Source organism: Motacilla alba, chromosome 5, assembly GCF_015832195.1.
Source record: "Motacilla alba alba isolate MOTALB_02 chromosome 5, Motacilla_alba_V1.0_pri, whole genome shotgun sequence".
NCBI classification, from domain to species: Eukaryota; Metazoa; Chordata; class Aves; order Passeriformes; family Motacillidae; genus Motacilla; species Motacilla alba.
In genome coordinates, this window is record NC_052020.1 from 28,483,738 (window position 1) to 28,510,905 (window position 27,168).

Below are 27,168 nucleotides of genomic sequence, written 5' to 3' on the forward strand. Positions count from 1 at the left end.
AGAAGTATCACCCACTTTCAATGAATGGTGACAAATATTGTACAGTGCTTGTTATTTGTATCCCACCTGATAAAGAAGGCTCTCAGCAAGAGATGTGTTGCTGTATCAGAAGATTCCAGGCTAACAAATCCTTAATGTTTCAATGTCTGTCAGCACATAGATATTTTCAGAGATACAGAAACACACAGAAAACCACCAAAAAATAAGACTGTCCCTTAAGTCCTCTGAAAATTTAATCTTCCAACAAGATAGATCATTGACCAGACCAAAAAAGTTTTAAATTCTGGTTTTGGCCTTAAGACTGCATTTGGGATTCTAACACAGAAGAGAATGACTTCAATAGGTCTTGATAAGGCAGGCCTTCAAAAGGTCTCAGCACTATGGCTTGGTTTTGCACCCATCAGCCCACTGTTTTCCTTTCCTTTTGTTTTTTAGCAGCTGCAAATTTGCTAGATATTTCTTACTGCTTTTTCTCCTCAGGATGCACTGTGCTAACAGCATAGATACATGTGTACTGCCACAAACCCCTCACTGTGGCAGACATCCATCCCAGCAGCACTGGGCAGGTTTTATTCCACAGTGCCACATCACTCTTGCCAGTGTACAATGAAAAAAGAAAAAAAATTTCATCCCCATTCAACCCCCTCTCAATTAAGACCACAGGACAATTAGCACACTGCCTGTACACAGACCCGCTGCCGGTGTCCCCGGCAGGTCCCCCCGCAGAGCACTGTCACCCGCAGCAGGCACACCCCACGCAAACTCCACCCCAACACTCAACGTGAAGATTCCAGACTTCAGGCAAGTTAACACGAACTGATTTCAAAAGTCAATAGGACCAAGAGAAGAGGGGGTGGGGAAAAGGAGCCCAGACAGCTTGCTTTCATTTAAATCAATCTCACAGTTACCAGGATTACTCACAGAGAAGACACATCACTACGCAGAAGACCCTCACAGCTTCTTTTTCCTCTAACTAGTTTCCCTCAATAGGTTACACTTAACCTGACTTTCTTACAAGGGATCAGTCGCAATTACATTCTGATTTGAGCAGCACAAGCTAGAAGAATCAAGTCAGATAGACACTCCAAGAAGGACAGTGGCTTATTACATATCACAAGGGGACATACACACATTATGATAAGGCCAAATGCTCCAAGCAGAATCCTCAGGACAGATCCCTTACCAGCAGAATACCAAACCATAATCTGGGACCTACAACCATCATACAAAGATTGTGTGTTAAAGATTTAGATTTTGTGTCAAAGATTTCCACCATCAAATTGGGGTGGCAGAGAAGCACGCCAGAAAGAAGTGTAGAGAAGTAAGAGTTTTCAGAATAAAACTTTTCATAAATAATAAAACCTGTTTGTTGTACCTCAGTAGAAGGTCAGTTTAAAGCTTCAACTTCTTCCTCACCTGACTCAGCAACATTTAGACTTTAGAAAGCATGGCTATCAGAGGAAAAAATATTTTAAAAAATAAGTCACTATTAGCTGGAACTAGGGTAGTCCAGAGGTGGGACACAAGATGCTCTGACTTGCAGCAGGAGAGGGTGCACAGCCAGTCTTCTGCACCACCCTGCAAGTATCAGAGGGATCCCCATTCCTCCACTCCCCAGGGAAGAGCCTCTGTCAAGCTGTTATCAAACTCAAAAAAAAATGTTCAGCAAAGGATCCTGAGGCAGCCAAGGAACGCTGCCTGAGAGTAACTGCTCATTTAGCAGCTCTCAGCACCCTGTTCATATAGTAGCAATGGTTCCTCACCCTTTACTGACCTGCAGTCTAGTCCACCTCTTGTACATCAGCATCTCCCCTTTGCAGAGCCAGCTGGGGTTGTCCCTCCACCTTTTACAGGCTACCTGGGCTGAAGGATGACCCCTGCTCCTGAGTGAACAGATACCCCCATGCTGCTGCTCCCACAACTCACCTCGCAGCTAAACATCCCCTTTGCAACAGTAATGAAACTTTTGGGAACTCCTGGGAGAAACTGGGCCCTTGCACAAGGTCAGCTCTGGGGCCAGTGGCAGCAGCAGCTGGGGAAACACTCCCACCTCAGATTTGCTGCCAAGGCCTGAAGTGTCTGAAACCACTCTCTGGCTTAGGCAAGCAGCCCAATATGCTGGACCAATAAATTATACAGGCTTCTTGCTCCTAAAACCATCTCCATTTTCAATCCACATTGAAGTGTGGAAAAAATCATTTACTATACATAAAGATACTCTATATCGAAATAATTCCCCTAAATCATGGATCCAGCATCATGGTTTCCATGCAGATTAAAAGCCAGAAAGACGGGTGAGAGTGCTCCAAAATAGCCAAAGGTAACACAGGCTTGTTAAATTTAGAGGCAGGCAAATGAAATCAAAGCCAAAGAGAGGGGAAAGTTACACAAGGCAGAACAGCAAGAGTCAGCAAAATGCTCAGCAGTAAATCTTACAGTTTTGTGCAGGGCTATGAAGTAGTGCTGCACACAAGCAAGAATCACACACATGCCCGTGCTAGGTCAGAAGGAGATACATCCAGAAGTCAGAGCATACAGATTATTTAATCTGCTATGTCACACCTTGGCTGTTTTGCTAGACCACCTAGGACTCCAAAAGCACAGCTAGGCTTTGTCCAGTCTATCTCAAAACTCTAGGGAAAACCCTTCCAAAGATCATATTCCCTCCCGATACTCAAAATGTGCAAAGACAAACTCTGAATAAAGCCACAAGCAACACCTTTGTACCAGGGACCAGAACGTAGAGGTAAAGCAGCCTGCTGTTGACCTGAGCACTTGCTTCCCTGCCTTTCTCCCTCAGTGAAGCACACCACTCCCAGGTGCTGCCTGCCTCCTGGCTCCAGTCATAGTCCTCCATGCCTGAATGGGCCAGCTACCAGACAACCATCCAGGAAACACAAGCAAGAAGACAGATTATAGAGTCTTTTGGATTTCTACTTTTTTTTTTTTCACTTGTCCAGCATACTTGTATTCAAATGTCAGCAGGCTGGGCACATGAACGTGAAAGATACCACACGTGCTGTCCTAGAAACCTCCGTGCCTTGCTCCTCTTGCACACACAGACCTGAAAAGTGGAAGATCCTTCTCCATTCCCTCTAGAAGGTGCATTTTAGAGCAGGAATATTTAACTCTCTACTATATGAAGGTAAGGAATAAATCTGTCAAGCAACTAGCAGCTAAGTGAACAGTACATCCGCTTGGGAAACAGGTCACTCCCTGCTTTACTTGGGGTTTTGAGGTGTTTGTCTCCAAGTACCCTCCATGAGTACACTGAAGCCATGAAACTATTTCTCAAGAAAAAACATTCTAGTGAATGTGACCAGTGACCTCTACCCAGCCTCATGGGAAAAGCTCAGCAACTCCAGTTTCAACTGCCTTTAAAGGAAAACTGATTCTATTATTATTTTTTTCCAGACGTTTTGCAAATAAATACGAAGGTCCTGCCACAGCCAGTAATCCTCAAGCAATTTCCTGTCTCTGGAAACAAGGTTCCCTCAGACTGAATTGATTAAATAAAGGTTATTAGAATTAGTATAAAGCAAGCTTGTTTAAAAGTCCTACTCTTCATGTTTTTACCTGTAACACAGTGCTCCAAGCAGCAGGACAGAGATCACTTACAAAAGCTTACAGCATAACAAAATTAATATGCAAGACCCACCAAAGAGTGAGAAGGTGATTTACAATTACTTTCAACAGCAAAAGATTTTCATATTCATTTAATCTATTTTGAAATTAGTTTCTCAAAGAGTATGCACCTTTTTATACTATACTCTTAGGACTGGATTTGTTTTCCCCATTTTGTAAATCTGATATGCGATTTAGTCTTTTGAGAGTCAGCAGTTACCATAACCAAAGCTGTTTTCCTTTTACCTCTGCAGTTGAAGGATTTGCTGCAAAACAACTGGTTAAATCCATTAACACCATCTTTCAGTGTTACTAATTTCCTTTTCCTCTAAAGCCAAACTTCCTAAATAAAACCCATACAGAGATAAGTGTTAGTTTCTACAAATGCTACATGTATGCAGAGGAATGCAAACAGCTTGGCATCAGGATCAGACACTTGCTGAACAATTCTCTGGCATCTCTTGAACAGACAAGAGGAAGTAACAGGAAAGTAATGACACTGGTGCAACAGTTTAAAAGGAACAGAGCAACTATTTAAATTAAGGCATGCTTTACAAATAAAAAACCCTGAATCTTGCAGAAAGGTCTAAACATCAACATTGGACTGGCAACGGTCTCCAATGCACAAATTAACTGAGCTTCTTGTTCTTATCCATAAGAAAAAAAATACATTATGCAGTTTTCAGAAAGGATCCCTGCATAGGAATTGACCAAGAATGGGGGGGAGAGGGTTAGTGTTGTTTTTTTTAAATAATCTCACTTCTCATCACTATATGCAGAGTTACAACTGTTAAAAAAAGACAACAAAACACCAAATGTCATCTGTAGCTCCACCTATAAGGTTCAGAGAGAGTGTATTGTGCGAATGTCACAGCAGCTATATCCAGAGGAGCTGGTGGTCTGTCACTTGCAACTATCTGGATTTCTATTGGTATCTTTTAAAAAGCCACTTGCAAGTTTCATTTTGTGAAAAGACTAGTCTCTGCATGTTTTTTACACATTCTAACTCACCTAGAGCTGCTTTTCTAGGTAAGCCAAACACTGCATTTAACAGGTGTAAGCAACAGTTGGCTCTGGATAAAGGATCTCCATTTGTCTCCTTTTGCACGTCAGGGTCTGCTTTCCTCACGAAGCAGAATCACCCTTTCACATGAAGAGGGAAGAGGGGGGAGGACAAAGACAAGCCTGCATTGTGGAAAATAAATAGCTCCACAGGACAGTACAAGGCACATTTTGAGGAAACCACCCTTCCTACAGCATACTACAGAGCACAATAGCTATCAGAAGCCTTTTCCCCAACATTCACATACCCTTCCCTGGTCTCTAGCAACACTGCCTCAGCCTCCATCTCCAAGTCCTGCTCCTCAGAAGAACTTGAGTATAGCTGCTGGAAATCACTGCAGAGGCTGCTTCACAGCACCCTTGAAAATGAAAAGAAATCCCAGAGAAACGCTACTGTGAGCCCTTTTGAAAAGCAGTAACACATGGTGGTAAGGACAGAACTCAACAACGTACTTCTGAGGGACCAAGGTCCCTCCACCATCTCTGCCAAGAACAGCCATGCTTTATTTACATAAAAGGCATCAAAAGTCTTTACAAGCTCCTTGCAGACAAATCTAATCTGAAAAAGCTAATTATATTTAAGCTACATTTGCTACAAAATAAGTGAAATTGGGCAGAAGTTTAAGTTCTTTGAAGAAGCAGTCCTACTGATAATTTTTTATTTCTGACCAAGGAAAACTGTTGGGTTTTGTCACTAGACCAGCAGCAAGTTTCACTCTCAGAAGTCATGACATAAAAGGTTACTCTTCCCTAAAGTCAAAGGCCCTCTGAAGTGAAGCCTTGTAGAATTTACAGATATAACCTCAACACTACCATCATCAAGGGAACGCTATTCCTTGCAAACACTGAAAGTACTTCCACCAGCAAGGAGACATGCAGAGCGGGTGACGGTCTGCAACATCAATAGTTCCAAGATGCCTGACCCAACATTTCTGCTTGCCTTCTTTTCTGAGGAAATAATTTTGACTTCCTAACTGCAGGAAGGACGCCTGATCTGTTGGGAATGAAGAAATGGAGAAAAGAAAGAAGTGGCCTTGTGAGAGCCATGCCATCTCAGAGCACAGTAATGCTCAACACCCACTGCACATTCCTGAGAACAGGCTACAGAGCTCACCTGCAAATCAGTCAAGAGATGAGAGCATGCAGAGGGATCCCAGCTCTCTTCTACAAGTGCTCACCCAAAATGCAAAGGGTTTGAGTTAAGACCAATGATAGTCACATGAAAGAGATTGCAACAAAAGAAAGATGTACAATCTATAGTAAGACTCTGACTTTGCAGAAGACTAAAAAAAAAGCTGAGGAGGAGATTGAAACAGGGGACACGCACATTATTGCCTTAATGTCATCAGTCCTGGGAGGGTCTGGTTCCTGACATTAGCTGAAGTTTAGAGTTGAAACGATTTTTTAGATATTAAGATTTACCCAAGGCCTGCAAACACCTTCATTTCAAGATGCAAAAAAGAATCCTTGGCTTCTTCAGCCAAGAAAATTATTAAATCCCCATTTCTGAGACAGACTTTTTTTTTCCTCCACTACTGTAAGTCAAGAAAAAGTATGAGGGGGGAAGGGTATCAGGAATGAAAGTCTTAAAAACTTCAGAGAGGTGATTAACATAATCAACACTTCTTTTTAAAACCACATCTGAAGTGTAGGAGGCCTTGTATAGGTGACTGGCATAAGAAATTGTATACTAAGAGTCAAACCAGAGCTCTAGAAACCTTCTGGAAAGGTGTTGGCTTACCATCAGCTGAATAATCCAATTATGTTGACTTGAGAAATGTCAGGCCTATCCCCAGCAATGCCTGGCTAAATCCCCTCACCTACAAGTAGTCAGTAGTCTTTAGGCAAGCCTGCTATTTCACCAGAATCAAACTGGAGAAAACTAGTCTTTAAATAGCATAAACGTGGGCAACAAAGGCTGCAGCTACCACAGGTTTCTTTGGTCTGTTTTTCTACAGCTGAGTGCTGAGACACATTTTCTGAAATAAATGACAGCCACATGCTTCCCTACAGCAGGCTCTCTCTGCCTTACATGGAAAACATTTCTGGTAAGACACACAGGAAGCAAAGGTTAGATCAGATTTTAGTTGTGGGATCTTTTCATGCTGTGCAATAAAAAGCCCACTGATCTCATGCTGCTTCCCCCTCTGCTGCACGCTCCTCCCCCTCATACAATGAAAGCCTCTTGGCTGGAGCGTCATTTCCCATCCCTGCCCTTTAGCACATGCTTCTTACCGTCCTTTTCCCTACAAACAGCTAGCGGGTGGGACTCGCTGCAGAAGACCCTGCAAAGGAAGAGCTGCAGACAGGAAGCCCGGGGCACATGCCAAAGGATAAACTTTTGCTTTCAGACAGGTATGTGACTAGGCAAAAAAAGCCCTACACGAGCACTTCTTGCCTCATTAACACTTGCAGTCAAAAACAAGCAGAAATCGGAGCCTACAAATCAGACCATGCTGTGCTAGGTGCTGTATGAACACTGAGAAAAAAAAAAAAAGACCACTGCCACACCGATATCTAAACTACCATCACGTGGAGAAAAACCACCTCTGTAACCTGAGTGATCCCTGGTCCCAGAGATCTTAACTCTCACAGCAGGTTCTTGCTATATCACCCCCAAAGAAATACAGAGCTCTACTGCAAACATGCAATAAAATCTGCACCACGCCTGTTCTTAATGCTTTCTTTGTTCACTACAGTTCATTACTCACTACAGTTCAGAAGATTGAAAAGGAAATTAAAAGGTCGCTCAGATACATGAGCTATTTCTGTCCCAAATATGCCAATAATTTGACTCAGTAGCAAGAATCAAAGAGCAAAACTTCTTGAAAACATGTTTTCCCTCAAATTCTTGCCTGTAAATATTTAACCCCCTTTATATTTTAGTAGCTACAGTCACTGACATGAGCTTAATATTTGTTGATTTATAAAATTACATTTATGAAAGGACTAAGACTTTCTTTGCCAATGGCTATTCTCTCCAGTTTCCAGCTCTTTTCCTTTGTTTTCAAGTCTTAACACTGCCTCACCTCCGTTTCATTTCTCTCATTCCTTCGTAAGATTTTTACCACACCTCCTTACCCTCTTTGCACACATTCTAGCTCACACTTGGCACGCAAGGAGCCTTCCCTCTCCCACAGTTCCTTGTGTGATTTCCTCAGGTGAACTCATTAACAATGTCTCCAGGACTTCCCACGATTGAAAAAAAAAATCACCCTTGGGCAGACAAGTCTGAGTTTGCAAGGTTTTGAGGGCAGTTACTCAGGGCACTTGGCCGAGGTGCCACGCTGCAGCAGCGGCCATGCAGGGAGGCCTGTGCGGGCACAGCAGGGCTGAGCAGGGCTGAGCAGGGCCCCACTGCGTGCAGCTCGGCGCATGGGGCAGCTGCACACGGACCCTGGGGACCGTGCTCCTCCGTGCAAGGGACTGTCACCACCCTGAAGATACCTGCAAAATGCTTCCCTGAACAACCACAAATGGGAACAAAGAAGTCTCCTGCTCCGGGAAAAAGAGCAAACTCGCCTCTCCCATGCCAGATGAGCTTTCAGAAAGTGTGCAGGTTTTGTGGTAGGGAGAGCTGTTGGGGGGCAGGGCTGGAGGAGAGATGGGAATGGGGTGCAGGGGTTCTATTTTGTAATCTTTTTTTACCTATTCCCAGTTTAGCCATGCCTCCTTAAGGGATGACCTACACAAGCATAAAGCATACACTCCCTCCTTGGCTGAGATCATGAGCTGCTACAAAACAGATCTTTCAAAGCTTGATTTTAGGCCAAAGCATTCCTGCAGCATGGAACATGGGGTGCTACAATGGCAGTGCAGGGAAAATTACTGAGGGCAGTGGGACAGAGAAACACATACATTTGCTACAAAACATCTCCAGCCATTTTATACACTGATCTTGTCCATCAGAGTTTAAACAACCTTGTTGTTGTTGTTGTTTTTGCTTGAAATGTGTACATTGTGGCAGCACCTCAAGGACTGTAGTAACTCTGTAAACACAAATGAAATCATTACAAAAAAAAGCTGTCTCTTCTCAATGTCTTAAAATTTATCTAGCCTTTCCTTGCGTTTTATCCCCCAGAGCAGCTGTTCCTCTTTTGATTATGGACAAAGATGAAAACACTGCTTTGTTGCATCCTTGTAACTGGGCCCAGTGGGATTCTTAGGGAACATGAGTCTGCGCCCAAACACAGCTATCAGGAGGTTTCACTCTTGTGGTTTTGTCTTCTAGTAAGAGCAGTATTAAAATTTTAGAGCCATCTATCATAACTTAACAACTCTACCATTAATCCCACCATCATCAAACAGATTCTTTCCCCCTTAGACAAAGTGCTCTCGGTTTCAGTCTCCTTCACAAGCAGATGATTAAAAGAGTTCTGTCTGTTGACTGGCTCTGCTAAGGGGTCACACTAAGTTTGGAAGTACCTGCAAGTGACAGTATTTTGCAGTTAAAGCTTCCTACAAGAGCACCTTGTCTCACTGAATGTAAGAACTACAAGCCCTCACGTGCTAAGCAGAGTGCACAGACCATCACAGGTAACTTACACCACCAAACAGAAAACAACAGGCCCAAGAGCACCCAGACACAAGTCTTCCAGGAAGGACTAGCAGTTGCTGAACACAGACAGGAAGGGCAGTTCCTTACTACACATTTCTGCAGGGCATGATCTGAGGCAAACCCCTTGGGCCCTGAGGTAAGCTCCTCCCCACTTCTGTTTCTTTCCTCAGAAAGACAGAATCTATCCTCTAGAGACCAAAAGGGAAATCACCTCTAGATTCCCGAAAGGGAAATCACCCCATGTCACTACCACAGGCCTTTTGAACTAAAGCAAGAGATAAAGTATCAACACACTGGTCACAGGTGAGTGTTGTGTCAAGTATTTCATACACCATGCAAACAAAAGACACCACAGAGAACAACACTTAATGGGTGCAGTCATCAAACTCCTGCATCCAGACTGCCAAACGCCATGGTGGGGCAGAACACCTTCTTATGTTGAAGACCAAAGTGCAAAGGTGATATGTAACAGTAAAACAGAAGGAGAGGATATTGAGCTGAGCATAGAGAACCATGGTTTTTACCACCTATACACACACAGACATCAGATCCACTACCCAAGCAATATTTCATGCACCCCCTGTCTTATCTCTTAATGAACATTTAGAAAATCAGGGCAATAACTTGATACACTCAAGATGAGCAATATCACAGCCCACTGCAGACAGGACAGAAAGAAAACTAAGAGAAATTGTGTACCAAAGCAAAACACAGCAGAAGAACATCTGCTACTTTTACCAGGAATACCATATGGCCAATATCTGAGGTAAGGAGAATGAGTTCATTCATATTTAAAAGCAAAAGTAATAGGTCATTCCTTCCAAGTTAAGAAGAAAAATGCCTGTTCCCCTTTCCCTATTACAGACACAGCATTCCCAGTCCAGATACGGTCTTCCAAGGAACTGGTACTGTCAGTATTCTGGCCCAGACTGTCAAACTCGGGGCACTTTCTATGTCCAGATGCCAGAAAGAAGAGGATGAAAATGTTTATGTAGGAGTTTTGCTTAGTCCTAACATAAGTCTGGTTTATCCACAGCCAAGTCAAAGCTGCAACACTGAAAGACCAGTTTTGTCACCAGCAGATTACAGTTAACACTCTGGAGCTCTGCAGCATTTGGCAGCAGTAAGCATGGTCAGCACAGTACATCTCAACCACTATGGTGAAGCAATCTTCAGTTCCTGAAAGAACTGCTCAGAATTGCAACCAATACAGTTGGTTCCAATCAGAGCACCCAGAAACACATCTTTCTTCAACAAATGTGAGGGCAGGAGCATGGCAGTAATGTTTCTAACATCTTGCAGAACACTTGCCTGCCAGCTGAGAAAGCTTCTACTTCTGCAGTGCTACACACACGGATCTGCCACACAGCAGTTACAAGGCAAGAGGGACAATCTTAATGCATTCTCATTGTCTCATCAAAAAACCCAAACCAGATCAATAAGGTCTTTTTCTATTTGAACATCTGTTGGTGGGTACCATTTAGCTGTGGAAGCAGATAAGACCCCAGACACAAGCAAAGGCCCTCAACAGCCGGCAAGATAGAACACACAAGTTAATTCACCTCTGTAAGAGTCCCTCCTTCCCAACTAGATCTTGCCATATTTGCTGGTTCTTCATTCTTCCCAAGCCTGAATCCACACTTGCTCTCTGGAATTCAAGTATTCAGTCTGTCAATTGAGTTTTCATTGCCAGAGACAGACAGCAAAAAAGATTAGAAGGACTTCGCAGCAGTGCTGAGCAGTCTAAGCCACTAAGAGAACACAGTATACAAGTCTAGTCTGACAATCAAGTGCCAGGAGTAAATAAAAAGAAAAATGACAGGCCAAGTTAACTAGTGCCAGCATTACTTCCCAGATCCATTCACATCACATGTCCCAGCCTCCCCTCTCCACCTCTTTAAAACACTCCAGTGTGAATCCAAGTATATTATTGCCCTTACCCATACATCTCACTCTGTATTTGCTCTCTGCCTACAGAAGGGAATTCAGGAAGGAAGCCAGAGATGAACATTCTTACATGAACAGTAATCCATAAGCGTCTCCAGCAGAACCAAGCATTTGTTTACAGGAAGACACAAAGGCAGTGCCCCAGGTACCTGGTGTACAGCTCTTGTGTGGGGTTCAAGTCCACTGCTGAGACAGCAAGGCTTCTTCAGCCTCCTCCCAAGCAGTAGGTGGAAAAGCAATGCAGCACAGAAGAGACCCAGACAGCAAGTGTCTGGCTTAACAGCCCCACAACCAGAAAGTGCCAGAGGCAAAAGGAGATGATATATCATAATTTTAGCTACTGCTAGGCTAAGTACTTCTTGAGAGAGTTGTCTAAAAGTCTCATCTCAGGATCAGGAGTTTTATCTTTTAAGTTTATGAAAGCAAGCTTTTAATGATGAATTTGTAGAACAAAGTGTCATTTTCTTACATGTTTTGCCTTCATCATTTACTGATGATCCTACTATAAAAGGATACATTTCACACCAAAGTGCAGCAGAAAGAGTGCACTTGTGGTGTAGAAACCTATGGAAGCTGAAAGGTGAATACAGGCTTCTGAACCTAAAGCTTTCCACAACTCAGGCTTCTGCACAAGTTTATGTTATTGTTATGTAAGTTTTTCCATGTCACCAGAAATAACTCACAATCAACTTCTCAAGATCTCTAGTCTCCATTTCTTCCGTGTGAGAAGGAAGACCTACAGCCTATAAAAACATCTCATAATTAAATGCATTTTCAGACACAGGGCAATAAATAGTCTGGGAAATCAGAAAGGTTGTAGCACAGTTTTAGCAAATCAGAAAGGCTGTAGCAAGCCAAAGGCTACAGGGAGAGATTTAATATGAATTTCCGTAACAAATACTCCTAGGCATTTTTTGTCTAGATCAGTCACTCTGTTTGTGGCTAACAGCAGTCAAACCATAGCAGACTTGCTACAGTTTCCACAAAAGGTGAATTTTTTGGAGACAACTAAAATCCAATGTTTTCCTATGTGAAATTTGGGATAGCTTGTCTATTTAGGATCACCTGACACCAGAGCTGGCCAGTGATCCCTGTGCATGTGGAAGCCTAAGAAGAAAGGGTCAGAGCAGACCAGCAGTTGTGTGTGTCACCTCAGCAGAAACACACAGGACTGCAGAAAATGACAGTGGCTGAAGTTACTCTGCACGTGGTACCTGCCCTCCACCAAGGATAAGGAGGTCAAGGGGACAAGGCCAGTATATCACAGGACAGCCAAAAGATTTCTACATTGTCTTTTCCCAAGTCTGTCCTCAGTTCTGTAGTGCCAACGTTAAACTTCATTACAAGAGCCATGACTACTTCTACCTTATAAGCCAAGCTTTGCCTCAAAAGTCTCACTTTGATCTGTGTATTTGTCACCTACCCAATAATTAAAGGATTTTTTTTCCATGCAAATTAAAAGAAGCTTCAGATATAAGCAATGCCACCCAGCTGCTCTGCCAAGGTCTGAACATTAGATACAGGACAACTTGGTTGCTCCTCACCTCATGCAGCAGAGAGAAGAAAAGAAGCAGCATAGCCAAGCCTTCAAATTTGGAAGGACCAGATGTATTCTGTGGGATACCAAAATAACCATACCTCTGTCAATGAGCACACTATGATCTGAAAAGTAAAGTAACATTTCACCCTCCAAACTTTTTCATAATCTTACACAAACAAATACAGAGAAACTTCTGCAAAGATAGCAATTTCCAGTTGACCAAGTCCCTCTACACAGTCTGCTCATGAGGCATTAAGAAACCCCAGAACAACAGGATTTTTTTTTTTTGAACACCAAGTATTTCAGCTCTCCTGCCAGTGATGTCTGGTGGGGAGGCACTCCTGTTTGATGCAAAAGGAGGTAAGGTCTAGCTCAGAGCTACTGCTCTGAGCAGAAAGAAATCAGCAGCAGCACCTAAATGCTTTTCCTCCCTGCGGCTGCCCGTGCCCTGCACACCTACAAGGTCACCTCTTCCCCGGGTGCCAGGTGTGGCTGGCACAACCCTACACCAGCTTGGCAACCTTACAGCCTTACACACTGGGAAAACCACAACGTAATGAAGTCACACACAGGCATGCAGCGGTACAAGGCATGCAGCAGCCACATGTTACACCCTATTACACCGGAAACAGCCATAAATTGTGCAAGCATATAATTTTTACTCAATGAGCTTTTGCTTATGTACTTCAGCTATTTTACTTCCAGAATACATCAAATAAGCCCATCCTTTGCTACAGAGTTCCCTATAGAACACTTATACAAGTGCAAGGCTCACTCCAGCAATGTCTTCGTCATAGAGAGGCCAAGGAGAATGAATGGGACTTAAGTTTTAATACCAATAAAAAGCAAACTGGATTAAATTTACCTAAAACTTATTTTGCCAAACATAGCCTAAAGGCAAAAACCTACAGCCAAAGGATAATTCTTCCTCACAGGAAGTTAATGAACATCACTGCATTCCAAGAACTAGCTCCTGGCCACCAGGAGACTGGTGGATTGTTGCAAGGTTTGTCTTCCAAAATGTACTCATATCACCAACATCTTAAGAGTAAGGTCACATAAAAGAAACAGGCTATTTCAGTTTTAGTTAGGTACATTTTTATGTGCCTTCTTTTCCCCCCTTACCTTCCTCCATCTCATATCACTGGCCTTTGACTGGGATTTGTGTTCTCACTTGGGAGCACTGCCTAGCACACTGTAGATCACACCTTGTTTACATACAGATATATACTGAGGAAACTGATCTACCCTCAAAAATTGCACACATATAGCTGTGCAAAAATCCACAAGTGATCAAAACAAGCTCATCTAATTTACTGTGCCATTTCCTGCAGGTGCTTTGAAAGGCAGGAAGCTTGCAGAGAAGCCAGGCAGCAGCTACACAACATTCATGGCACTATACAAAGCCTGCATTAATACTGTCTACACTAATCAACTTCCCTAACCTCACAGGTATTTTTCCTGAGACACTAACAGAGCCTCACCTTCAGAGCTATCAGTCTCTGTTCTCACAGGCAGTGCAAGTCAAATAGCTTTCTCAGGATCCAATTCCTGGCTAGCAGGCACAGAGTCACACTCCTCAAGGCATTCCACAAACTCTGGGTGCAACATTCCTGTTGTAGTTCCCTTGGCCAAAAGGGGAGAGGATCTCTGCAACAGTCTTTCCAACATCAGCTGAGGGTACAACAGCAATGACCTTCATGGTGCAACTCTGAAGTAACTCTACTGATCTCATGGCAAAATCTCAGTATACTAAAGTACTAAGCCAGCTTCAAAAAGCTTCCTTCAAATAAATCACTGTCCTCCTGAACCTCACCTACATTCAAAATCTTTTTTTTTTTCAATTTGAAAAACAGGCTGCCTTCTACACTTAGAGGGAATTCTACCATCATCACATATAACATTTTTGGCTCCATAGCCAAGAAGAAGAAGTCAACGACAAAAAAGACTAAAGTAATTGTGAGTCCTAGAGGAACAAACATGTAGATAATATTTACTGATTTTATCTACATTTAATATTGATCTTTGTGGCATGGAAGACAAAAAAAAAACCCCTCTGTTAGTGTATTCATCCTATAAAATTCAGCACTTATGGGGATTAAGCAAATTGAACAGTCTGAAAGGGAAGAAAGTGTTGCCTTTAACTTCTCTGAGCACCCTGACAGTGCCTGGCTGTATCTGCAGAGTTTAGGATATACACAAGCCCTTGTTAAGACACAGCACTGTGTTTTCTAAGCTGAATACCTCTCAACAGCTCCAAGTACTACTTTAAGTAGAAAAAGGGGACAAAATTTCCCTAGGTACTGGGAGACTGTTAAACAAATGGTATAAAAACCCCCAAAATCAATGTTGGCATAAAACCCACAAAATCAATGTATGCTTGACACAGAAGGAATCAGTTATGCAGCAATTAAATGCACAACGCAAGAGGACTATAAAATACCAGCTTGCTTTAGCAAGTACGGTTGCTTGACACCAAGTACATCAGACAATAAAAATAAATCTTATCACATATCTCAAATTCAGCAAGGCTTGTCTGGAACAATGCCTGGAAAGCCTGCAGCATGCACATCACTCTGTAAGATACCCAGCTGGAGATGGTGGAAAACACTGGGCACAGCTATGTCTATCAAGCTAACAGAGATCAACTTACTTTGTTGCAAATCACAAAAGATGAGCAGGATGTTGAAAAGCGTCAGAATATGAACAACTAAGTACAGAGGGCACTCATTTGCAGGAAATGTCCTCCATATGCAAATCAAGAGTAAAGAAAATATAAAACCAACACCACATACATCTTCCAGATTTTATTTTCAGGTTGTAAAAGCAATCACTGTGAAAATGAGCATTTCCTGGGATTTAACAGTTGTTGGGTTAATAGCACTAGGCAAAGGCAGTTACACCCAGCCCATAATTTACCCACATAAAATGTACCATATCTGGTCGTGATGTGTCTTCAGGATATTGTCAGCAGAATCAGCCTTAAAAAATAACATTGTTTAGAAGTGCTGATAAACCTCCTTCCCACAGCTAATGTTTCCATGCAGGTTTGCATCAAGGAGCCAGGCTGGTTTACTTTGAAATGTGCACCCTGCATCTGTGCATAGTCACTGGCAGAAAGCACTTCAAGTCAGTTACCTCAGTTGAGCATCTTCTGATGAAGCCTTTCTCCCTCTGCCCCATAACCTTTTCACTCATGTTTTTTGGCTCAACTTATCTAGATATTCTACATCTACATAGGCAAAAATTGGGCAGTTTGCAAAGAAATCAGATTTTTACATCATCACTGCAGGACTTCTCCAATTCTGCATTAAGGAAAAACACTCCACCAAAATGAAACGTAAGAGCATTGCACCAATATGCTCACACTAGCTGTGCACACATACACAGTCTCTGTCTTCTAGGGAAGATCTTTAACTTGTCTAAATCCTTCCCATCCCTCTGTTCCGTACTGATACTAAAAAGGGACTCAAACCACCCTGTGGAGGCAACAGCCCCAGCAAAAGATTGCAAACTGCCTCACAAATTCACCAGAAGGCCAGCCTAGCCAGAGCCAGAACAGATTACCCATGGAGGATTGCCACCATCGATCCTCAGAGAGCCCACTATCACTAACGGCACTGCTATATTAGCAGACCTGCTTTTAGCAGCACAAGGATGAGCTTCTCATCAGCTTCTTACTGCCAAGGAAAGGCTAAAGAGGCTAACTCCAAACACTTCTTCCCTCTTCTTGATATGCATGACATTTTTTAACAGCTCTGTCTGATGCAAGCATTTCACATGAGACATAACCATATTATCACCACCATCCTTTCCCCCTTGTCACAAATAAGATGTGGTGAAGAGGCACTATATTCTGTGTTACATCACAGGCAGAGTCATACTGCACTATATACTTAGGTTTCAAGCTTATCTCTGATGCTGTGCAGATTATGTTTAGGCTGAGAGCAGATTACTGGCGTAAACCAAAACATTACCTAGGTTGCACACACATTCACTCTAGAAAACTTACACAGCTCTTTGGACTAGGGATCAGAAGTTAATCTCTTAAGGAATCCTTAAAAGCATCTGAGAAACAACACTTGTTTGCTTTGACCAAGAAGAGAAGAATGAAAAATACCTCCTAAATTTGAGTTACAGATCTCCAACATGCAGCAAAAGATGCCACTGCAGTCAATCCAATGTGTCTTGCATCAACAAAGAGTTGAGATTTTTTACTTAATGATTCAAAAATAAACACACACACATAGCCATCAAGATTTATATTAAACTGAAGTGTACAAGTACCACCCAAGAGCACCCAAAAAAAATCTCATAGTATTTAAGTAAACATTCCTAATGAAGCCTTCTTAAAACTTGAAACTTTGCACTCAAGGTAGCAGTTACAGAAAACAAGGACATCAGGCAGGCACAGAAAAAAGAGAGGTAGCAAAGGGGCTTAATGCCTTATCAATGCTAGAGGGTTCTGAGGGGAAGAGGGCATAGTCAGAAGAATTATCCCTATCTTGATTAGCATCAGAACAAAGGCTCACATTAGTTTGTCTGCACTAGGACTCCCCTAGAGTGCTGGATAATAACCTTCTTGAAAGCATTAAAGGGATTTCCTCCCCACTTCACCCCCCTGAAATCTATACCCCTTCTTTAAAGGGGGATAAAAGGATGAGGTCCAAATAACAGCTTTATAATTTAATTCTCTGAAAGACATATCTGGGTAGGTTTTTACAACTAAAACATCAAATATACAATATACAAGTAAGATCCTTCTGTGATAAGTTTTCAAAGGTAACATTTGGGAACAGGTAGGGAAAAAAAATCAAATCAAAACAAAATGTGGTTTTTGTTCAAGAGAAAAGGTCATATAGCACAGGTGACTTATCATGCATGCTTAACTCTGGAAGGCAGGAAGGACTTCAGTAGTTTCTTCAGCAAAACCAGGGAGTGGTACAGGAGTGAAGAATACAAGGAAAAAACCCACAGCTTGTGGTATCTGAACACCACAAAAACCAGGTTAACAGAGGAGTAAAGAAAAATGCTAAGGCATGGCTACAAAGGAGTCATGAACAAAGGAGTCTAAGAACATTTTAGAATACTTCCTGTTTCAAAAGCTAGAGATACTAACACAAGTGGCTGTCTCACTGCAGGATGAGAACATGGAAGGCAGCACATTCTGCCTTCAGTTTACAGAAGAGTCATGGCATTTGGACAAAATGCAGGTTTTAAAAGCAGAAACTCAGGAAAAACAAAGTAACAGCATCAGCTTTCATCTTACCTGGTACTGACACAGGCCAGCATACAATGGTTGTCAAGTTAGCCAGATTAAACTGACAATTCAGTGACGACAGGTTGATTCACACACCTAGAGCTGCCCAAAAAAAAAAAGGTATTAGCCTTGTAAGTACTGGCATTCTGTCACATAAAAGAGCAGGAGGCTTGAAGGGTAGAAGTAGTTCTATTATGTTTTTAGGACACAGGCACACAGCTATGCTTCTGGTACAGACATTACTCACAAAATTCAGATCTGGGTCTGAGATATACTGCACAAGTTACTCAAAATCAAACAATATGCAAACTATCCTCACACATTCCATTTTAAAATCTCAAGGATAAGAAGAGAACAGTTTCAAGTGTAGCAGAACATTACCAAAAAGATTTTTCAGCAGCACTCAAGCTTCCTTAAAGAGTTTTTTTCCCCATCTTTTGGGAAAAGCTTCCCGCTTTTTTGGGAAGCGGGAGAGAAGCTTCCCTAAAGTTACCCAAAATAAACATATTGAAACTACATCAAGCCATCAGATACACACATACATTTTCAGTGATTGCAAATACTGCATACTTCCCAGATAAGCATAACAGAAATTTATTTCTACAGTGCCAAAATTCACCGGTATGTTTCACTGTCTCATCACTGTATACACCCTTTGTATTCAGCATTACTACTAAAAATTCCAATGCTTAAAAAAATGGTTATTAATAAGGTAAACCTTCTCCACTTTGGGAAGCACAACAACAAACTGAGAACTGGGAAAACTGGTCATCCAAGTGAGAGCAAAAGCTATGCAGCTGAAAGGAATTTTTGTCTAGCCTGCTTAAAGATCTCCTTTGTTGCTAAACATTTCATTGTCACATTTAAATGTCAGCTTTTTAAGTCGCAGAACTGTGCAAGCCCTGCAAGACAGGAAACCACAAACAGACTTGAGATGAAGGTTCTCACAGCTAATGAAATGAAAAGTAAACCTAGCAAACTGCTCTTCACATCTCTGATATCCTTACAAAAAGACACAAACCCTGATCTTACAACCTTTTTCCCCATACCCAGGAAATTCTTTTTAATTAACCTCTGTAAGTAAGTTTGTATGGTCTTGTAGTCTACCTATATACCAGGGCAAAGCTTGCAATGAGTCTCCAGCACACTTTTGTTGCACATCACAGAATGAGTCTGCAGCATTTCAGGATCACGCAGCTCTTTGCAATAGCGCTTTAGCTCATAAAGACATACAGCTTGATTTTCCTTAGGGGAAAACAGGACCCTCCCTTTCCTGAAGCAAGCAGCATGCCCTTTTTGGACTTTGAAAAGGAGTGAGGGGCCCTCAGAGAGAAGCTGGCTTTAAAGCTTTCAGGATGATCGCACATATGGCCACTGGCTCGCCGGTGGCATATGCGGCAGCAGATGGAGAAGTGAAGCTTTCATACCCTCTGAGCAATGCTCTGCAATTTTGACACTTCTCTTGAAAAGCATATATGTCAATCACCCTCCCAGGCTGGTGTTCTGGCACAGAAGAGATTCTCCTCAGTCAGCGTATCAACACCAAAGGATAACCTATACAGGGTATTTTAGAAGCAGTTTCTGTCTTAGCTTTCAAATATAATGAATCCATACACAGCAGAGAATGATAACTTACTGTTGTCTTCACTGAACATCAGCTGGCTTTCGGCTCATTAGAGAGCAACACATACCCAGTATGCACTTTCCTTTAAAGGAGGGTTGGGGGGAGGTGTTTTAATTAACATTAGAGCACCTTACTGGGTCTAACAAATAAAATGCCTTTTGAGAGTGGTCAGCACAAATGGGCTCCAATACCCAAAGACGATTCTAACACATCCCCCTATAAAACTGTATTAGTGGGGGCTGCTCTAATATATTGTCCTTGAAGACTTTTAAGAAGTTATTTACAGAGAAAAGAAAACCCAAAGAGTATAAATAGATGGAAGACATTCAAGCATTTCACTAATCTATAGGTTTAACACTATAGCTCCTTTCAAAGCAAGCAGCCTTTAACATCATTCTCAAGCTCACTTACAGGAATTGGGGGGATTGGGAAGGGTATTGTTTGGTTTTGGTTTGCTTGCTGATTTTTTAAAGACCGATTTATCAGCAGGGTTTCCCTCTTAAAACTTGTGTACCCCAAAAGGTCCTGCAGAAAGAGATCTAATATACCAACATAACTTCTTTTCTATCTTCATTCCCAAACAAGGTATAAACTTGGTTTTGATCAGAAATTCCTCTTATTCCCACTCATTGTATTACAAAATCCCATTAAATCAATGCAAGGTAAAAACAGGAACAGCAGTGAAGCACAGAATTATTATAAACTGTGAGGAAAATTAGTTGAGGAAAAATGTAAATGGCTTTGAAGTTTTCCAAATGGTCCTGGCACTTTTGAGGTATAAGCTAAGGGAGCTATGAACGGAGGCACGGTATTGAAGCTGGTTCACTTCTAAGCATGAGGTTAAAATGGTGCACATTTCAGCCCTGAAAAGTTCAATCGCCTACAAGGAAATTACTCCTATGGCAAGTGTAACACTATAAGAATTAAAGCCATTCTATTCTGCAGCACAAATATGACGTGGTGTTTTACTTACCACATGAAAGTGATTCCAGTGGCCAATTTCCCGTGACTCTGCTCAACCAGCTCCGAAAGCTGTACTTTGCCTTGTTACAAGGTTACCACAGCAGTGATGACCAACCCATTCCACTCAACACTCACTTATACCAGGAAGCCAATTTACTGCTGCTGGGCTGGTTGCCACGCTAGCAGCTCCCCTCAGGGAATCACCAGAGTGACATGAGACACAGAGGTCCCTTGTGCTGCAGACAAAGTTCTCCATGTACATTCCACTTTTGGAGCCTGCCCACTGTTCAACACACAGGGAAAGAGAAACTGGGGGGACAACTGAGACAGTGGGAAAGAAGTAGGGGTTTTACTCCTCTAACTCCTGGTCCTGCAGCTCTTCAACGTGAGCTTCCTCAAAAAACTGTCTTGAATTACTACACACAAATATTTAAAATAAAGAAATAAGCAAGCAAACAGTAGGCCAGGCTTTCATTGGTCTCTTATTAGCATCACTATGCTTGGTTTGAAAACAGACTTTGCAGACTGCATCATGTAGTAAGCCATGTGAGAGCACAAAGCTTCCTGCGAGAGAGCAGTAGCTGCCACTGCTGAGTAACAAAACAGCCAACATACAAATGACAGATGAAAACTTTCTCGTACAGACAAAAGCGCACTTCCTGACATTTATAGGAACTATTTCTACTGATTACAGTTAAAATCAATTTTTGCAGCTGCATACATAAGACTCTTAGCAGAGTCAGGGAAAATACCATCTATATTAACTACAGACCAGCAAAGACAGATGAATTACACAGATGGGCTTAAAAAGACAGAGTGCTTCACTGGAATAATCTACCTGCTCCCAACTACAACACTTTGTGTTGGAGGTTAAATTGCTACAACTGAAATAATTCTATTTGTACCCAGAGTAACTTAATGACAAGAGATTAAACATGTATGATGGCATTTCTAAGGACATGACACTTGTCATGACAACTAGACATAATTACAGACTACTGTATTTTGGCAAAAGAAATCTACTGTAAGTAATACTACAATACCTTTGCTATTTTTGGGTTACTTTTCCCCTTTCCCTGTTCTAGGAAATGCCTTCATGTTTATATTTACATATTCCTAAAGCAGAATTCAATCCCTGCTGCCTCTCCTCTCCCCTTCCCAGTCTTTCAGGCAAACAGGTTATGGGACCAACCCTGCCAGTGAAAGATGCCTCTCCCAGCTAAGCCTGATCAGCTGGGATCAGCTGGTTACAGCAGCCAACAAGTGGCTCAGAGGGCAGAGGAGCTGCAGGGAGTCCCTGTGCCAAGCAGAGTGCAAAAAAGGACACAGTCCAGGAAACTCTGGAGCAAGGCTTCCAAGCTACTGTCCTTTCAGGCAGTTATTCATAGATAATAGGCTTCTCTGGAAGTATCTCAGGCAAGCAAAAAGAGACGCAACTTTCAAAAGGGAAAAAAAAAATACAAGAGCAGTGGCCTGACACAGACCCTGAGTGCAGCGTCCTACCTTCCCGGACTGACAGAGGCCAGCAACTTACATCCGTTTGCTCACAAAAGCAGAACAAGGAAGAGGCGTATTCAGGCAGTACAGCAGTAGGTGGCTGTGGTGTGAGCAAGTACACCGACAGAAAGCAGAAGTGACGCAAGAGGAACACTCACAGAAACCCAAATCTACGGTTGTTGCACAGCTGAGGTTAAGACCATGGCAGGCTGCTCTCACTGAGAGTTGTAACAATTCTTGAGGCAGAAGCAAAGCAGCAGAAAACAACCCTGACTCCAAGACAGAACGAATTCCATCAAAACCACTACACTGCAGGCAGGACGCACATTTAGTGACTCCAGTTACCCTTACTTGCTGACTGCCCAGGCAGCTGTGCTCAAGCAGCCATTTCAGTCCACCTTCACAAGCTGCACTAAATATAAACTGCTGATAACTGTGTGGAAACTGCTTCAACAGAGACTCTGAGCACTGCACAACTCAAGGACATTGGGTCCTCCTCAACACCTGCAGGTGGTCAATTTGCATGACAAGCAGAGAGAGAAGGGGACAGAGCCAAAGTCTCTGCTACATTTGTGGTTGGGAAATTTCTGCCTCGAGATTAGTACTTTCCCAGACCCCTACTTCAGAGAGTAATCTGCCTTAAAAGAGGATATGGGGGCACCTGGGTTTTGACAGTAACTTGTCTAAAAGGAGGTTATGGCTCCCTTATCATGTGCTACTTCGCTCTACAGTGACTTTCAATTTTCAAATCTAGTTAGATTAAGCTGCAGATCTTTCAAGCACATCCTTCACCCAGTGGCCCTTAAAGAAACATGCTTTCCTACTTTTGGATGGTACTGTCTTTTCTAGTGATCCATAAAACATTCATTTAAATAACAGGACAAGCCAATGTAAGAGGGAAGATGAAAATGCAAACAAGAAAACTAGTTATTTCTCAAAGTTTTGCTTAAAGAATTACTATCAGAAACAACATGAATGTTACAAAGACACAAGTATGATCTGTAAATCTGCCAGTGCCACAACTGGCCACCAAATTACACTACTAGACAGAATTATTCTCTCATCATCAAAATATACCCCCAAAAAAGCAGGTCATGAAAAGAAGAAAAGGAGGCAGACTTGCAGAGATTTATGGCAGACACCTGAAGAGGAGGTGGATGAAATCAACGATAAACTACAGACACCACAGAGAGCACCAATCCTTAGAGCACTGGCATTTAATATGTAAATTCCTTCTCTGCTTAGGCATTTTGCCTCCCTTTGATGTATACAGACAAGTTCAAACTAGAGAACTGGGAGAGTTTGCTTTCTCCATTATCTCAAGTTTTTTTCTTGTCTAAGTAACAGTTAAGTGCTTTAACTATATCACTTTTGCATCTGTTCAGAGGGGAAAAGAAAAAAAAAACCACTAGAAAGAGAAGTATAACAAATATTTTTAAAGGAGAGAGTCAATGTTTTCCCAGCTCTGATGCAGATGTAAGCAGCTAGCTGGTGCCCGACAGCTATAGCGCAGCCTAGGAGAAAAGAAAGACAAGCTGAACAACAGAGGACAGCAAAGACACTCTGGAAAAGATCCAGATGTCTTGAGCTTAGTCCTACTGCATGAAAAATTAAAGAGGTCAAACACCTCCTCTTAAGAACTTTTCTTCCCATTATTCTGACCACGACTCTTCTGAACAAGCTGCATTGCTCCAGAAACCTCAGGAATTACGGTGACAATAGATTCCTGCCAAGAGAAGCACCATTACATAATAGCTTTTATGGGAACACGCACAAAAAGCCACTAGGAAGCGCAAACAGACAAGTGCAAGATCCTCTCTGACCATCGACTCAGTTTAGTTCTTAACTACTTCAGAATATTTTTAATTTATATATTTACTTCCCCTCATTCCCTTCCACTCAACAAAATCTGTGTTACTGTAACTACACTGAGATCATGTCTATTCCCCACAATAATGTAAGCCCCTTGAGAATACGCCCACTTGAAACTACTGTATTTGCATTAATCTGTTTAAAAGAACATTACAAAGCTGAGAAATTGTATCACTATTTCCATTAGTATATTAGAAATAAGAACAATTTATTATGGCATTTTTTTCATCCTTTACCCAATTTTAGGGATACTTAGAAAAATTATTGCTTGTTGGTTCTGAGAAGCACTGCTATTATTGATTTCCAGGTCTTCCACGGGGGATTCACCACAGATTTGTTACACGTACATGTGGAGGCTCAGCCTAAGCACTGCACACGTGTAAAGGCAGCTGCTAGGGAAGCTCTGACCTCTGGGCAGTGTTAAAACACCATAAAGAAGAAAGCAAAGATGAAAACCTAACAAACACAAAGTTTCTCACGTTGAATTGTCCGCAGCAGTGCCTCCACTACCACCTTCACCTCAGACACCACTTTCTCCCTGTTTCCCTACGCACCCAAAAGCTCCACGAAAGGAAAAAGCGAAGACCGTGGCGAACGCTTATCCGCTGTTACTTATGGGTTTTAAATCCTAGAGGTTCATCCCGCACCAAGCGAATCCTCACGCCCGAAGACACACACGCTTTAAGACCGCTGACCTCAGAGAAAGCCCAGCGCTGCCGTCACCACCGACCGCCCGCCCGCCGCTGTGACAGGAGGGAGCCGCAGGTACCACAGGTGACATTATGTAAGGGAGGCAGCCGGGCGGGCAAGGGCTCCCGCCGCAGCCCCGAGCACCGCGAGCTCCGTGCGGGGCCGCACCCGGGCAGGGCTCCCCTCGCGAGCCACCGGGAGAGCGCCGCCGACACCTTCCGGCTCCCGGCCCCCGCCCAGCACACGCTCCCCGCTTCCCGGCGGCGGGCCCGGCTCGGCGCCCCGCCGCAACCAGCCCGCTGCCCCCGCCCCGCGCCCCGGCGGCCCCTCGGCTGCGCGCCCCCCCACCCCGCGGCGGTGGTGGCGGCGGCGGCGGTGCTCACCGGGCGGGCGGGCTCGGCGGGCGGGCTGGGGCGGCGGTGCCGCTGGCGCTGCAGGTCGGCGGCCGCGCGCCCCGGCCGCCCCGGCGTCTCGCCCGCCCAACGCCCCGGCCGCCGCCGCGCGCCAGGCCCCGCCCCGCCCCGTGAGCTGGGCCCGGCGGCGCGCGGGGCGGGGCGGGGCGGGGCGGGGCAGCGCTTAAAGGAGCCGCGCGAAGAGACGCGGCCGGAGGGGGGCGCTGTGGCGGGGCCCGCGGGGGGCGGAGCGCGGCCCGGGGACCGGCAGCAGCAGCCGCCGCTGAGGGACGGAGAGGAGAGGAGAGGAGAGGAACGGGGCGGGGCACCGACCGCCGCAGCCAGCGACGGCCGCTGCTGGGAGCCGGCGGGAGCGTTGCCAGCCTCCTCGTCTCTCCGCGCGGCGGCGTGCGGCTGCACGGACACGTGGCGCTCGCTCTCGGCACGGCCCCGGTGAACAACGGCTACGAGCGGAGCTGGAGCCCTCTCCGGCCTTCTGCCGCTCTGTGCCGGAGCAGAAGCGGCTCCGCGGCAGCAGGGGAGAGCGGTATTGCACTGCCCCGGCCGTTTCCTTGCGCTGCCAGCCCCTTCTCGCCGGGCCGCGGGGGCAGCGCACGGGAAGGGTGTCCCTTGCCTTTGTCGCGGCTGCGGAGCCACCCCGGAGCTCGGGCAGTGCGGAGACTCAGCCATGGGCACGCTACTGCGAACTGGCCGCAGCGGCACAGAAGCCAGGCCAATGCTCTTGCAGCAGGCACGCTCCTGCCAGCCCGTTCCTTGCCCGTCCCACGAGCTCCCCTGCTGGCACACCCTTCGGCACTCCGCTGGTGACAGTCTGCGGTAGCACAGGGCACAGCTGGGTCCGTCCTGCTGTGCAGCATCAGCAGAGCCAGACTGCTGGCTGAAAGGTCCTAGGCTGGGCTGTTGCAGGAGGTCGCACTCGTGCTCGCAGGGATTTAGTGCATACAGGTGTAGGAGGATGCTTACACCTTGACACCTCCTCTTTCTTCATCTGCTTTTTATGGCTGCTCCCAAGACAACACTCCTGTATCCAAAAGCGCCTTCAAGAAATCAAGGAAAAATTCCTTGCTTTGCTTTCCTTTCCATTGCTTGAACTAACACCTACCTTCTATGGAGCTGCTACATTATTCATATTTTGCTGTGGAGAGTGAGCTGTTCTCCCTCTTCTATGGGGAAGGAACCATATGTAGTTCTACTGAAAGGTGAAGGGAATTTTACCTATTTTTCTGCAATAGTGCAGTGATCCTTCATAGTAAAAGCCCATAACAGGTTATAGCTTACCAATGGCTTACCATCCTTTCATCAGATGTAGGAAATGAATATGACACATCACAAAACATTCCCTATAAAAACTCCCCTTGTAAGCACTTCAACACCAAAAAGCAGGAAAAAACTACATTATCATCTGGAAAACATGCCTAAAGGCAGGAAGGAAGAGTGGGAGCTAGAGCTGCACGCAAACCTGCTGATTCACACAGCTGTTCTTTTTGTGACATCTCAGATACAAAGGTGGAAGGAATGGAGTGAAAATATTGGCCTGTGTTTTGCTGTGCTTTGATCAATTAGTGCTGCTGTCCTGAAGGAAAAGTTCAGAAACCTTTGCACCTCTGAAATAAAACAGCTGTGAGGAAGCTGCCACAGTACTCCCTCTGCTCATGGCATTAATGCACAGAGAAAGATGCAATTCTGGCAAATTCTCACTAAAATGACCTCTCACTAGGGGCTGATTCATCACATTTTTGGCTTCAACCTGTTCAACTTTTTTTTTAACATTTAGAGATCCTTTTATTTTTATGCTGTAGTTTGTTTCCATAATTTTCATTCATACATATTTCTCTTTATAACTGTATCAAGCCATAATTAAAAAAACCCTATATTCTTCTTTTGAGGCCTCTGATACACTAATTTAACTGTGCTTATTTTTTTATCATAGAATCACAGAAATCAGCATTCACAGACCATCTTAAATGTCCAAAGTATCACACAGACATTAACTAGTGCCTTTTACACTGAATTTCACACTGCGTCAGACCACCAGCCAGTCTAATCCAACATCCTGTTACCAGCAATAGCCAACTGCCAATGCTTCAGAGGAAGTAAATGCCACCAACTGCCCCCAAA

The 27,168-nt window shown here is 43.8% G+C and overlaps 1 protein-coding gene across 12 annotated transcripts in view; it reads right to left on the reverse strand.

Moving 5' to 3' along the window:
- The window catches only part of SUSD6 (sushi domain containing 6), a 94,225-nt gene that overhangs the window by 55,416 nt on the left and 11,641 nt on the right, over positions 1 to 27,168 (reverse strand). The window contains exons 1-3 of one of the 12 annotated variants that reach the window (XM_038139848.1): positions 25,021 to 25,127; positions 18,001 to 18,093; positions 4,935 to 5,045 (exon numbers count right to left, since the gene is read on the reverse strand). The gene's annotated coding sequence lies outside the window, so the exon portion shown is untranslated. The other 11 variants (XM_038139846.1, XM_038139847.1, XM_038139845.1 and 8 more) reach the window with 11 other exon arrangements.